Source organism: Cavia porcellus, unplaced genomic scaffold (genome assembly GCF_034190915.1).
Source record: "Cavia porcellus strain 051 isolate PalLab524CR breed Dunkin Hartley unplaced genomic scaffold, mCavPor4.1 scaffold_1, whole genome shotgun sequence".
Taxonomy (NCBI): Eukaryota; Metazoa; Chordata; class Mammalia; order Rodentia; family Caviidae; genus Cavia; species Cavia porcellus.
In genome coordinates this window covers 95,456,755-95,469,975 of record NW_026947484.1, presented here as the reverse complement: position 1 = coordinate 95,469,975, position 13,221 = coordinate 95,456,755, and the positions used below count along the sequence as shown (strand labels likewise).

The window sequence follows — 13,221 nt, the reverse complement described above, 5'->3', positions numbered from 1 at the left end:
AGCAAGTGAGAAACCAACCAACCAAAAGAAAGGGCCGAGGCCTGGGGTGTAATTCAGTGGGAGAACACTTTCCTAGCACAGGCTAGGCCATGGGTCCCATCCCTAGCAAAACTAAACAAATACATGTAGAGAGACAAAAAAATATAATATTTTCCAAAGGCATTTATCACAGATTACACTGTATAACTAGTTCATTCTGACACTGAAAATAACTTCTTTAAGCTACTGCCCAGTTTGTGAAAAGTAGCAACAAAGCATTTTATGTGAAAATACACCTCAGAACATGAAGAGCAGTGGTTGTCAGTCTAGCACATAAGGAGCTTAGAAGTCACCATTCCATCCCAACAAGTAAAAAGCTGAGCAAGCTGAAAAATCAATAGCTCTTCTGAGATCTAGAAGAAAACTGAGGCTGCAGAACAAACAGCAGCTCTCTGTTTTCCACCTCAGGGCAGATGCAGAATCACAACTTACTGGAGTACCTCTATGGTAACCAGTGCTAGGGTGGGACAGCTTGAATTGCAGTTGATGAATGACTTGATGTTAAGTTTGGACAAACTGGAAAACTAGAAATTCCAGGTTTAAATCAGTCACTGGGGGAGCCCACACTTTTATCAGTTTACTTCCAGGGGCTCCAGGATTTATTTCCAGGTTCTCATAGTGAATAAAGGAGTAAAATCACCTTGTGCTTCCTACAGGACAGGGGAAAAGCACTCTGTTCTTCTAACAAAGCCTAATCTAATAGAGTTTCACCAGAGCCTAATTAAGTTGGGGTAAGAAAAACATTCAATTGCAATATTTTTTAGCCTTGTCCTTTAGCAAAAGAAAAATATACAACTCTAGCCAGCTCTGTTCATCCTGTCCTATGTAAGACAGTAGAAGTTTATAGGCTTACTAAGGAACCAAGACCTGGGCTAGGAATATAGCTCAGGGGCACCCTACCTGGTACAAGATTCTAAATTCAATTCCCAGAACCAAAAGGAGAAGGAGGAAGGGAAGAGTGTGGGGGAGGAAAAGACGAAGATGAGAAGACAAAGAAAACAAAGATGAATAAGAACAAAGAGGAAAAAACCCCCGAGATCTAATTATATAATTATTGAATGCTTCCATTCCCTATCCCCACACCTTATTGCTATACTACTGAATCTATTTCCCTTAATTCCTTTTACCACTATATCATGTCTAGTTATTAGGGGAAAAAAAAACTACAAGGCATACAAAAATGCAATAAGAAAAATAGTTTGAAGAAATATGGAAAGCATCTGAATAAGATGCAAGTATGTCATGGATACTGGGATTATCAAATTGGGATTTTCAAATAACCATAATCAATATGAGTAAGACTGTAATGGATAAATAATAGTAAGAAGAGATAATGTAAGAAGATAGAAAAAATTCTAAGAAAAAAAAAATGAAGTGCTAGAGATCAAAATCACCATAGCATAAAGAATGTCTTTGATGGGTTTGTTAGGAAACTGGACACAACTGAGGAAAGAAGGTGACTTACTAGAAGCCTCAAAAACTGAAAACCAAAACAAAGAGAAGATTACAAAGAAAAACAGAACAGAATACCCAACAACTGTGAGAGATCAATATAAGGTATAACATATATGCAGAAAAAATATTTGAAATAATACATAATGACACGAATTTCCCTAAATTAATAATAAACATCAAACCTTAGACAACAGTAAGGTATAACATACATGCAGAAAAAATATTTGAAATAATACATAATGACACGAATTTCCCTAAATTAATAATAAACATCAAACCTTAGACAATAGTAAGCAGGATAAAAGCCCTACAAACTATAAGTGGTCATATTGTACCTGAACTCCAAATCAAAGCTAAAGAAGAAAAATCTAAAAAAGTCAAGAAAAAACTATATTGCTAAAAGATATTACCAAGAAACCATGAAAGCAAGAAGAAAATATATTTAAATATTTTAAGTGTTGAAGTAACAAACTACCAGTCTACAATCTGTACTCTATGAAATGATCTTCAACAGTGAAGGAAAAATATTTGCTTAGACAAACAAAAATTGATACAATTTCTCACTGGTAAACCTATCTTTCACCAGGAAAATATTTTTTTAAAGAGAGAAGGATAATAATACAGAGTTAAAAACATAGATATAAAGAAAGGAAGAATATTAGAGAAGGAAAAAGAAAGGTAAATAAAAACATTAATAATAGCTAATAGTTTATTCAAAATGGTAACAGTAGTAATGCATTTCATTACACATGCCTATGTCTAAGTGAAACGAATGAGAAAATTATACAAAGGATGAAAGAGAGAAATTAGAGTGGTTTATAAGGTACTTGCACTGTGTATGAATTAGTATTAGTGTCATCTGCAAGTAAAATTGGGTTATTTGTAAATGTATGTTACAGTGGGGCATGGTGGCATATGCCAGTAATCCCAGCACTCAGAACACTGAGTTCAGCCTGGGCTACAAAGTGTGTTCAAAGTCAGCCTGAAACATAGCAAAACAGTCTCAAGAAGACAAAAAAAATACGTTATAAAAACTAAGATAGACACTAAAAAGAGAAGCAAAACTGATAAGCTAACCAAAAAGGGAAAATGCAATCATAAAATTTTCAAACAAAACCACAAAACAGAAAAACAAACAGAAGACAAAATTAAGTGGGCTGGGGATATAGCTCAGTGGCAGAGGTATGAGGCTCCTGAGTTTGATTCTTGGGAGTAAAAAAATTAACAAAAAATAAAATGAACACATGGAAAATAATTTAACAATGTAGATATCAATCAAACCATCTCAATAATCATTTTCAAAGTAAATAGTCTATATGGACCATTGAAAGATAAACAGTCAATCAAAAATCAAGGGACTCAACTATGTATCATCTATAAGAATTCCATTTTAAATATAGATGAAAAGTAAATAAAGATATCATTCTATTACTAATTTAAAAAGCTTGAGAGTCAGGATATTAATCTCAGCGCACATTTCGCAGCAGGAAAAGTTATCAGGGATTAAAATGAGTCTATTTTCCAAGAAGGTATAACAGTCTTTAAAGTTCATGTGCCTAACAGCAAAGCACAATAATATGTGAGGCAAAAAATGATGGAACAGATAAATCCACTGTTAAAGTTCAAGGCTTCAATAACTCCCTCTCATGGATGCATGAATCCAGTAAGCAAAAACTCAAGAAAAACACAGTTGAACTTAGTAACACCATCAATCAACTACCATAATTGACATTTTTCAAGTAATAGCAGAATATATTCTTCTTAATCTCACATAAACTCACCATGGTAGACCACAATCTGGCCCTTAAAATGCACTCAGATTTAAAAGACTGGAAATCATACAACATTTGCTCCTACACTACAACGAAAGTTAACCAGAAGTCAGCATCAATAAAAATAGCTGCAAGATTCCAGTATTAAGAGATTAAACAGACAAGTTATTTAAAATATTTAACCAAAGCAAAAAGAAATTTTAAAACCTTCTAAGTTGGCTGGACATGGTGGCACATGCCTGTAACCCCAGCACTTAAGAGGCTGAGGTAGGAGAGTCACTGTGAATTCCAGGCCAGCTTGGAGTACAAAGTGTATTCAAGTCCAACCTGAACTGCATAGTGAAACCCTGTCTCAAAAGACAAAAAAGAAAAAAAAAAAATCTGAATTAAATAAAAATTTAAATGGAACTTATGAAAATTTATACCAGCTAGAGGGAAATCCAGAACACTTAATGTATACATTTGAAAAGAACGATTTAAAACCAATCACCTAACCTTCCCACTTATGAATGTGGAAAAATAAAAAGAGCTATTTAATCCAAAATGAGAACAAAAAAGAAATAATAACAATTAGAGCAGAAATAAATGGAATTGAAAGAGCAACTAACCAAAACTAAAAGCTCTTTCTTTGAAAGTTAAATAAAATCAGTAAGTTTCTAGCAAACTAAGAAAGCACTAGTTTGAGGCATGTTTGCTTAATACCACTAAAAAACATTATGGAAGAAATCGTGCTGACTCTTTACAGTCTCTACCATAAGATAGAAGCAGATATTGCAAAACTCACCCTATAGAACTAGCACTATCTTAAATCTAAAACTATGGACATTAGTAAGAAATGAAAGTCACACATCAGTATCTCTTATGAACACAGATACAAAAGACTTTGGTAAAATGTGAACAAATTGAATCTAATAAAATAAAAATTAATTATATACCAAACACAGGTGGTATTTATTCCAGTTATGGAAAGCTGGATCAGTCTTCAAATTCAATTAATATATAATCTCTACATATCAACTAGTCAAAGAAAAAAATTAGATTCTGAAATCAATAAATGCAAGAAATCCAACTGATAAAAACTCTTAGTAAACTAGGTTTACCAAACTTTATCCTGAACTTGATAAATAATATCTACAAACATTTCATAGTCACTATCATATTTAATGGTAAGAAACGACAAGCTTTTCCTCTAAGATTAGGAACAAAGCAAGAATGTCTCCCTCTCATCATTCCTTTTCAAAATCAGACTTTAAATCTCACTAATATAATAAAACAAAATTTAAAAAAGAAAAGAAAATGTACAGTAAAGGGAAGGGAATAATAAAGTCATCTTTATACACAGATAATACGAGCATAAATATAGAAACAATTTTGAAATAAACAAAAACTCTAAAATTATTATGTGATTATATCAAGATTAAAGAATGTAAATAAGTAAAAATCACTTATCAGCAATGAAACATTAGACAATGAAATGAAAAATACCATATCATTTACCATATCACTCCAAAATGAAATACTTCGCTATAAATCTATAAAACTACATACAATACCTATCTACAAAACTCTAATAAAAGAATCCACAATCAAATAAAGAGATACTCCATGTACCTGAATAGTGACTCAAAACTGTCAAAATAACATTCTTCCTAATTTGAACTATAGATTCAGAGCAATTCCAATAAAAATCACAGCAAATTATTTCATGGCCATTAAGAAACTGATTCTAAAGTTTATACTGAGAGACCTAGAAGAGCCAACATAATACTGAAAGAAGAATCAAGTTTGAAGACTGCCACTACCCTACTTCAAGACTTACTACAAAGATGCACTAATAAAGATAATGTGATATTGATAAATGACCAGATAAATCAAGGGGAGAGCCCAGTAAAAGGTCATATAAACAGTTAACTGATCTCTGACAAGAGAGCAGAAGCAACAGGAATGTGGAACAATAATAGCTATTCAACCCAAAATAATAGGAAAAAAAGAAACTAAGAAAATAATAAAAATGAGAATAAAATTAATAGATAATAAAAATTAAAAGCAATACAATGAAGAAGAGATGTAAAACAATACTATAAGATTCCCAAACATGTGAGAAAAATCTGTGACCTTGGGTTGGGTGATGACTTCTCAAATATCAAAGGCCAACAAATGAAAAAAGAAATAAGCTTGACTTGGTTAAAATTTAAACTTTTGCTTTGCAAAATATACTACTAAAGAGATAAATGCCACAGACTGGGAGAAAAGTGTTGAAAAACACATATCTGATAAAGGTTGCTATCCAAAATTAAATATATAAATATAATATATGTGAAAATTCAACAACTCAAAAGCAACTAGATTTAAACATGGACCATAAACCTTACTGGAAATCTTATAAAGACACAGAGGTATTTTAATTCTTATGAAGAAGGTAGGCATGGTAGTGCATGCCTGTAATCCCAGTACTCGGGAGGCTGAGGCAGGAGGATCATGAGTTTGAGACCAGCCTGGGCTACAAAGTGAGCTCAAGACCAGCTTGAACTTCACAGCAAGACCCTGTCTCAAAAAGACAAAAAAAAGAAAGAGAGAGAAATGCATATGAAGAGCTGTTCTGTATCATACGTCATCAGGGAGATTAAAATTCAATCAATGAGGTGCTACTAACATCTATCAGAATGGTCAAATCTATAACACAACATTAAATGCCTGTAACAATGTGGAGCAACAGAATTCTCATTCAGCACTGATAGGGATGCAAAATGTATTGTCATTTTGAAAAACAGCTGGCAGTTTCTAAGAAAACCAACCACCTCTTGGTATACAATCCAAAATTACACTCCTTGGTATTTATCCAAAAGAACTGAAAGGCACTGCCACACAAAACCTGCACACTGATTGTAAAGTAGTTTTATTCATATTGCTAAAACTTGGAAGCAACCAACACATCTTTTGGTAGGTAAATGGGTAACTGTAGTACTTCTAGAAAATGAAATATTGTACATGCTAAAAAGAAATGAGATATTAAGCTATGAAGAAACAGAGAAAATTTAAAAGCATAAGGCTAAGAGTAACGAGTCAATCTAAAAAATATAAAATACCATACGATTCCAACAATATGACATTCTGGAAAAGATAAAAACTATAGGGGTGTGTAAAAACATCAGTATTTACCTGGAATTAGGGGACAGGGGAGATGAATAGGGATTTTTTTTTAGGGAAATGAAACTATTCTGAGTAATGGTTTGCATATGCCATTATGCATTTGCTCAAATCCACAGAATGTTCAGCACCAAAAGTGAATCCCAATGGAAAGCATGGACTTTGGTGATAATGACAAGTCAACGCAGGTTCACCTAGTTGTAACAAGTGCAGCATTCTGGTGGGGAGTGGGGCAGGACAGAGGAGTATATGGCAGTGCTCTATATTTTCCACTCAGTTTTGCTATGGACATAAAACTGTTTGCAGAATAAAGTCCATTAAAATATGAATGAAAAGTATTTCTGCATTTAAAATTAATTTCTTTTAGCCATTTATTCACTCACTGTCCTAGTTCTGGCTGCCGCAAGGCTATAGAGTGCTCTTCAATAGTGTGGCAGACTGGACACTGTGGCTGAGAGGCTACAGAATTTCCTTTAGTGATATATTCCTTGGGGATGAGAAGAGGGAAGGAGTGGTTAGACCATACAAATGCAACAACAAAAGCCAGTGCACAAAGGCATGGTCAAAGGTCACTATGATCAGTTATAGTTACATATCACCTAACAACAGAGCTATGTCCTGAGACATGGTGTCGTCAGGCAACTTCACTGTGGAAACGTGACAGAGTATACACAAAATGAAGATGCCTGTGGCATCACTAGGCTATACAATTTCACAGGACCATTGTTTATGTGACCAATTGTTCACTGAAACGTCTTTATGTGGTACCTGACTATATTACCCTTACCTCCAACTTAACTGTAACATTTCCAAAAAAATGAAAACTATCGCAATAAAAGTACTTATAAAATAGAAAACACATCCAATTAATTAGTTATTAAAATAACTAATTCAATAAACATTTATTAAGTCCTTACCATGTATCAGCTTTGGAACTGCATGTAAAGAAAAGAAACTCATGGATTTTCTGGAGTTTACACATTAACAAAAACACGCTAATGTGCTGTACACTATGCCACTCAAATCCACCCTTTAGTATGAGTTGGTCAAGGTAGACAAAGATAGAAAGAATACTTTCACATACATGGGATTCAGTTATAAACATTTCTACAAAGAAATCCAGGCCCACACAGTTTCACTAGAAAGTTCTACTAAAACTTAAGACATATAATAACAATTCTTGATAAACTTTCAGGAAATAGAAGAGAAGTGAACACTACCCAAATCACTTTACCAGGGGAGTTTTACCCTGATAACACAACCAGGCAAAGATATTATCAGAACACTATAGAACAGCATCTCTCATGAGAACAGATGCAAAATTCCTTCACAAAATATTAGCAAGTCAAATGCAGCAATATATAAATAGGATAGAACATTATGATCAAGTGGCATTTATCCCAAGAATAGAGTTGGTTTGCACTAGAAAACCAATCAAAATAAATCATAATATCTCAATAGATGTAGAAAAGGGATCTGATACAATTCAATATCTATTTGTGATGAAAATTCTCAGCAATTTAATACTGAAAAAAATATTCTCAGCCTGATAAGGTATCTACAAAATGTCTACCCTAATATTATATTAGATGGTGAAACACTGAATGTTTTCCCTAATCTTGTGGATGAGACAAGAATCTCCACTCTCACCAGTACTATTCAACATTGCAGTTGAGGCCAGAGATAGTATAATCAGGCACTGAAAGGCACGTAATAAGAAATTAATTAGAACATCCTCATTCATAGCTAACATTATAATAAGAATAATCTACAGAAGAGCTACAAGCATTTCTAAATGAGTTTAATAAGGTCATAGTAGAAAATTATGTGTATTCACACTACAAAAAACAGTTACAAATTCACCCTCCCCCTGTCTGATTCCAATACCATCAAAACACTTAAGAGGCCAGGTTCAATAGTAGATGCCTGTAATCTCAGCTATGTGGGAAGTTGAGGCAGGAGGATCACAAGTTCAAGGCTAACCTCAAGACTCTCTCAAAATAAAATTTTTTAAAGGGTTGGGGTGTAGCTCAGTAGTAGAGCACTTGTCTTTCATGGATGAGGCCTTGAGTGTAATCCTCAGTACTAGGAAATAATACTTAGAGATGTGTTATATTTATGATATTTAACAAAATGTGTCTAAGATGTAGAATATGAAAACAACTAAATATGTGCAAATATCTTAAAGAGGAAAATACACTTTGTTCTTGGATATAGAGACTCAGTATTACCAAGATGTCAGTTTTCTCCCAAGTTGACCTACAGATCTATAGATTCAATACATTTACAATTAAAATCATAGCAGCTTGTGTGTGTATGTATGTGAATTATAAAAGTTGACTTAAAATTTATATAGGAAATCAAATGGTTTAGGATAGTGAATTCTTTTTTAATGGAACCAAGTAAGACAGTTTATACTACAGTTCACAGTGCTATAGTAAAATGACAGTAAACTGTGTGTTTTTGGTGAAAGTATAGACTTAAAGATCAGTGGGATACAACTTACAGAAATAGACCCAACTATATATGGGCAAATGATTTTAGACACACATACTTAGGAAATTTGGTGAAAAAAGGATAGCATTTTCTACAAATTTTCTATCTAACACAAATATTAACTCCAATGGATCACAGGCTAAAATGCAAGCCTTAAAGGATAAAAATTCTACAAGAAAACATAGACTATGTGCTATCGCTTGTGTCTAGATGTCCCCCAAGCCTCACGCAGTCACAGGGGGAGCTTTGTAGAGGGGGCGGAATCTAGAGTGTGATGTGCTGGGGTCAAGGGTGTGTGATGAGCAAATCAGTCCACTAATGGATATGGTGTTATTCTGGTAAGGATTAAGAGTGTAAGTGTTACATCCACCCTCGGATAGGTAGCCTGCATAAAATAAAATGAACAGGGCTGGGGATTTAGCTCAATAGCATAAGCACCTGCCTTACAACAGGCGGTAGTGAGTTCGATCTCCGGTAATGATAAAAAGAAAAAAAAAAGAATAAAATAAAATGAACAGAAGAGAGCTACCATGCTCTTTTTTTTTTTTTTGTCTTTTCTTTTTTTATCAGTACCAGGTATCGAACTCACGACTGCCTGCTTGCAAGGCAGGTGCTTATGTCGCTGAGCTAAATCCCTAGCCCCAAGTGCTACCATGCTCTTATCTGCCTGCTTGCCATGGACTGTTTCTCCTCAGCAATGCCCCTTTGCCATGCCATCCTGCCTTGGAGCCAGTAAACTATAGACAGAAACCTTTACAAACTGTGAATCAAATAAATCTTTCCTTCTTTAACTTTGAGTGTCTGGTAGCTTTGTCTCAGCAAAGAGAGAAGAGCAACTAAGACACTATCCATAAATTAGTTAATTGATAAACTAATCTTCCATATACTAGAATATTATTCTGCCACAAAAGAAATGAAGTACTCATACATGCAACAACATAAACTTTAAAAATGTTATTCTAAGCAAAAGAATAATACACTCAAAACACATGTAATTTTAACAACTAAAAAGATGGTCAACATTATTATTCAGAAATATCCAAAGGGGAGCTATGAATTAAACTCAAAAGGGAAGTCATTATCCACCTACAAGAATAGACATAATTTAAAACACTAAGAATTGTATCAAGCCCTGGTAAGAAAGCAGAGCAACTAAAATGCTTCTGTTTTGCAGGGCTGAAAATGAGACAGCCTCTAGGAAAACAGCAGCCTAGTGTTTTTTATGAACTTAAATATGGACTTAGCACACAGCCTAGCAATTTCATCCTAGGTTTTATTTACTTAAAAAAATGAAAATAAATGTCCACACACAGACCTTTATGAGAATGTTTGTAGTAGCAGGTTTATTCATAATCATCAAGAACTGGGAAAACCTTAAGAATCCATCAACTAGTGATTTAGAAAAAAAAAAAAAACTGAAATTCTCAAGAAAGACTAAAAGTAAAAAAGACATCATATAATAGTGGTGGGAACCAAACCAGAGTTGAAGCAATTTCCTTGGAAAAATCCAGAGGACTGCAACAAAAGAAAAGCTAGAGGCAAGGAGAAGACTTCAGAGCTATTAATTGGGGAAAGATACAAAGCAGTTTTAAAATGTTCTCTGATTGACTGGGGAAGAGACTCTCTTATCTGCAGCTTCACAGTTACCTGTGGTCTGAAAATACAAAGTTGAAAATTACAGAAATAAGCAGTTCATAAATTTTAAATTGCACACTATTCAGAGTAGCCTATGAAACCTTGTATCGCTGCATTCCAGACTACATCATCCCTTTGTCCACTGCAGTTACACTGCATACACTTCAGTACCCAATTTGTAGCCATTTGGGTATCAAACTGACAGTTATGATACTGCACTGCTTGCATGCGAGTAGTCCTTCACTTAATAATGGTCCCATGCTTGAGAGTGGTGATATTTGCAAGTTAGGTCAGCTGCAGAGAAGCTGTAAGTGGGAAGGGCCAGGTTCTCAACTAACAAGGAAAAACTGTATGCTAAAGATGCTAAGCTACGCGGTGAAAACAAATCTACCAATGAAATTGCAAAGAAGGGAAAATAAATCTGGCTACTTTTGCTATCATAGCTCAAGCTGCAGTTAGAGCCACACTGCATGAAAAGTACTTAGTTAAGATGGGAAGGGTATTACTGTACAGAATTTAATACTATTCATGGTCTTAGGCATCCACTGAGGGTCTCGGAACATATCCCTCTCAAATAAGGGAGGACCATTGTAAAAAAGCAATTTAATAGCTCCAGAGCTACAGGGGATTTAGCTCAGGGGCATAAACACCTGCCTGGCAAGTGTGAGGTTGTGAGTTCGATCCCTAGTACAAAAACAAAAACAAAAACCCTCCAGAGCCTCATTTCTAGGTTCAATGTCCAGATTCTTTACTTCTCATCTGATGACCTTCACCAAATTAACAAGATCTACCTCAGAGTATTAATACAAAGATTATATAAATAATGCAGATGTTCCCTCAATTATGATTCTTAGGTGATCACGACAAACTTAAATGCATAGAGTACGTTTAATCAACAACACTATGACTTCACTGTACAGTACATTATAGGTAGTTCACCTTCACGATCACATGGCAATTTGATACCATAGCCGAGCATCAAGAGAAAGTATCATCTTGTGTCTTGCTAGCCCAGGAAAAAATTCAAATTCAAAATTCAAACTATGGCTTCCACTGAATCTATGTCATTTTATACTACTGCAGAGTAAAAAAAAAAAAAATCGTAAGTGGAAACACTTTAAATCAGGAACCACCCATATGTACAACAACTTTAAATGGTTTATAAGCCAATTATAAGCTGTTATTGCAATCGTTACTCTTATTAATCAGCTCTTAAACTCATATTAGACTTTGTAACATAGTTTAAGAAACTGTATGGCTCATTCTCTTTCTGTCTCTCTTTAAAACACAGTTGAATTTAAGTATGAAGAAGATAGAATCTGAACTAAAACCCTGCAATAGATATGGAAGAATTCTGCTCAGTATGTCTTCTAGTTCCACTCTAAAAATAATGCTTTTATTTTCTTGTCTCTTTGAAATTCTAGGGCCACTACAATAAAAACTGTTAAGTATTGCAAATCAAAGACTTCCTTTACTAAAGTATAGAGCATACCTCTTAAATTCTGATACCATTATCTAGGATATGTTCTGCTATTTCTCACTATAACACTTTCTCTTCAGTCTATTCTGATGGTGACTTTTAAAATCATCTTTAAGACTTCAAATTCTGTTTGCCTTCAAATACCTTGTACAGCTCACAGACACAAAAGGGCATCATGTCTCTCCCTTTTCTTTGTCAACTAATGAGATGCCAGGGAAAATGAATGTGGAAATCCCCTGTGTTTTTCCGTTTCATAAAACTAAACTTCTCTTCTTCTGAAAGAAACAATATTTTTCCAACATCTTTTTTTCTTGGTTAGATGAATAAAGATGTTTTACTCCAAAGAGTCCTCAGCCAAGTATTTATACCATTTCAATTTTAATTATAGGAAAGGCAAATGGATGGTACAGGATAAAGATGGGTCTTTCAAAGCCTTCTGTACTTTGCTATATTCTTACACAGGTGGCAACTGGTGTAACTGTGATATTTTTATTCACTCGCACATTTTAACTTATATAAACCTGACTGAGTGTCATGAAATTTTTAAAAACAACAAAAGTATACATTTCTCAAGTTCTTTTCACCTTTCCTCTTCCTCCTGGTTTTGCTACTATCTTGCAATGGTCAGATTTCATGCAAGTCATTTAGCAATATCAAATGACTTTATCTTTAAAAAGTAGTGGAAAGAAAATAAAATAAACACTAACGGCCTTATTTTTTAAAAATACTATTATTTACCAATAATTCCACTCATAAAGTATAAATACTGGTGCCCTACATACAAAGGATTAAAAGTAAGAAATAGAAGTTTTGTTTAAACAATAATTTCGAATTTATTGTAGTCAATGGAAGTTAGACATTGAAGAAATAAGCTAAATATGTAGATACTAGCCCCTAATAATTAGGCTATGGACTAAGAGATACATCAAGGTATTTTAGCATTCTACTCAGTTGGCTAATTTGGAACTTTCAAAAGCAATTTAAAAGACCAAAAAGTACTGTATAGTGTGACATGGTGGCATATGGTAATCTAGTACTTGGGAGACTAAAGCAGTTGGATCACTGATCACCTGGGCCAGCCTGAACATAGGGGGATCTTGTCTCAAAAACAGAAAACAAAACGGGTACATTAGTTATAACTAAGGAAAACAATTTTCACCTACATAAGCATAAAGTGAAGGAGAGAGACTCTACACG

General features: G+C 34.1%; 1 protein-coding gene across 4 annotated transcripts in view; it reads right to left on the bottom strand.

Moving 5' to 3' along the window:
- Positions 1-13,221, bottom strand: part of Focad (focadhesin) — a 298,353-nt gene that overhangs the window by 78,140 nt on the left and 206,992 nt on the right. The gene's annotated exons all lie outside the window — the stretch shown is intronic.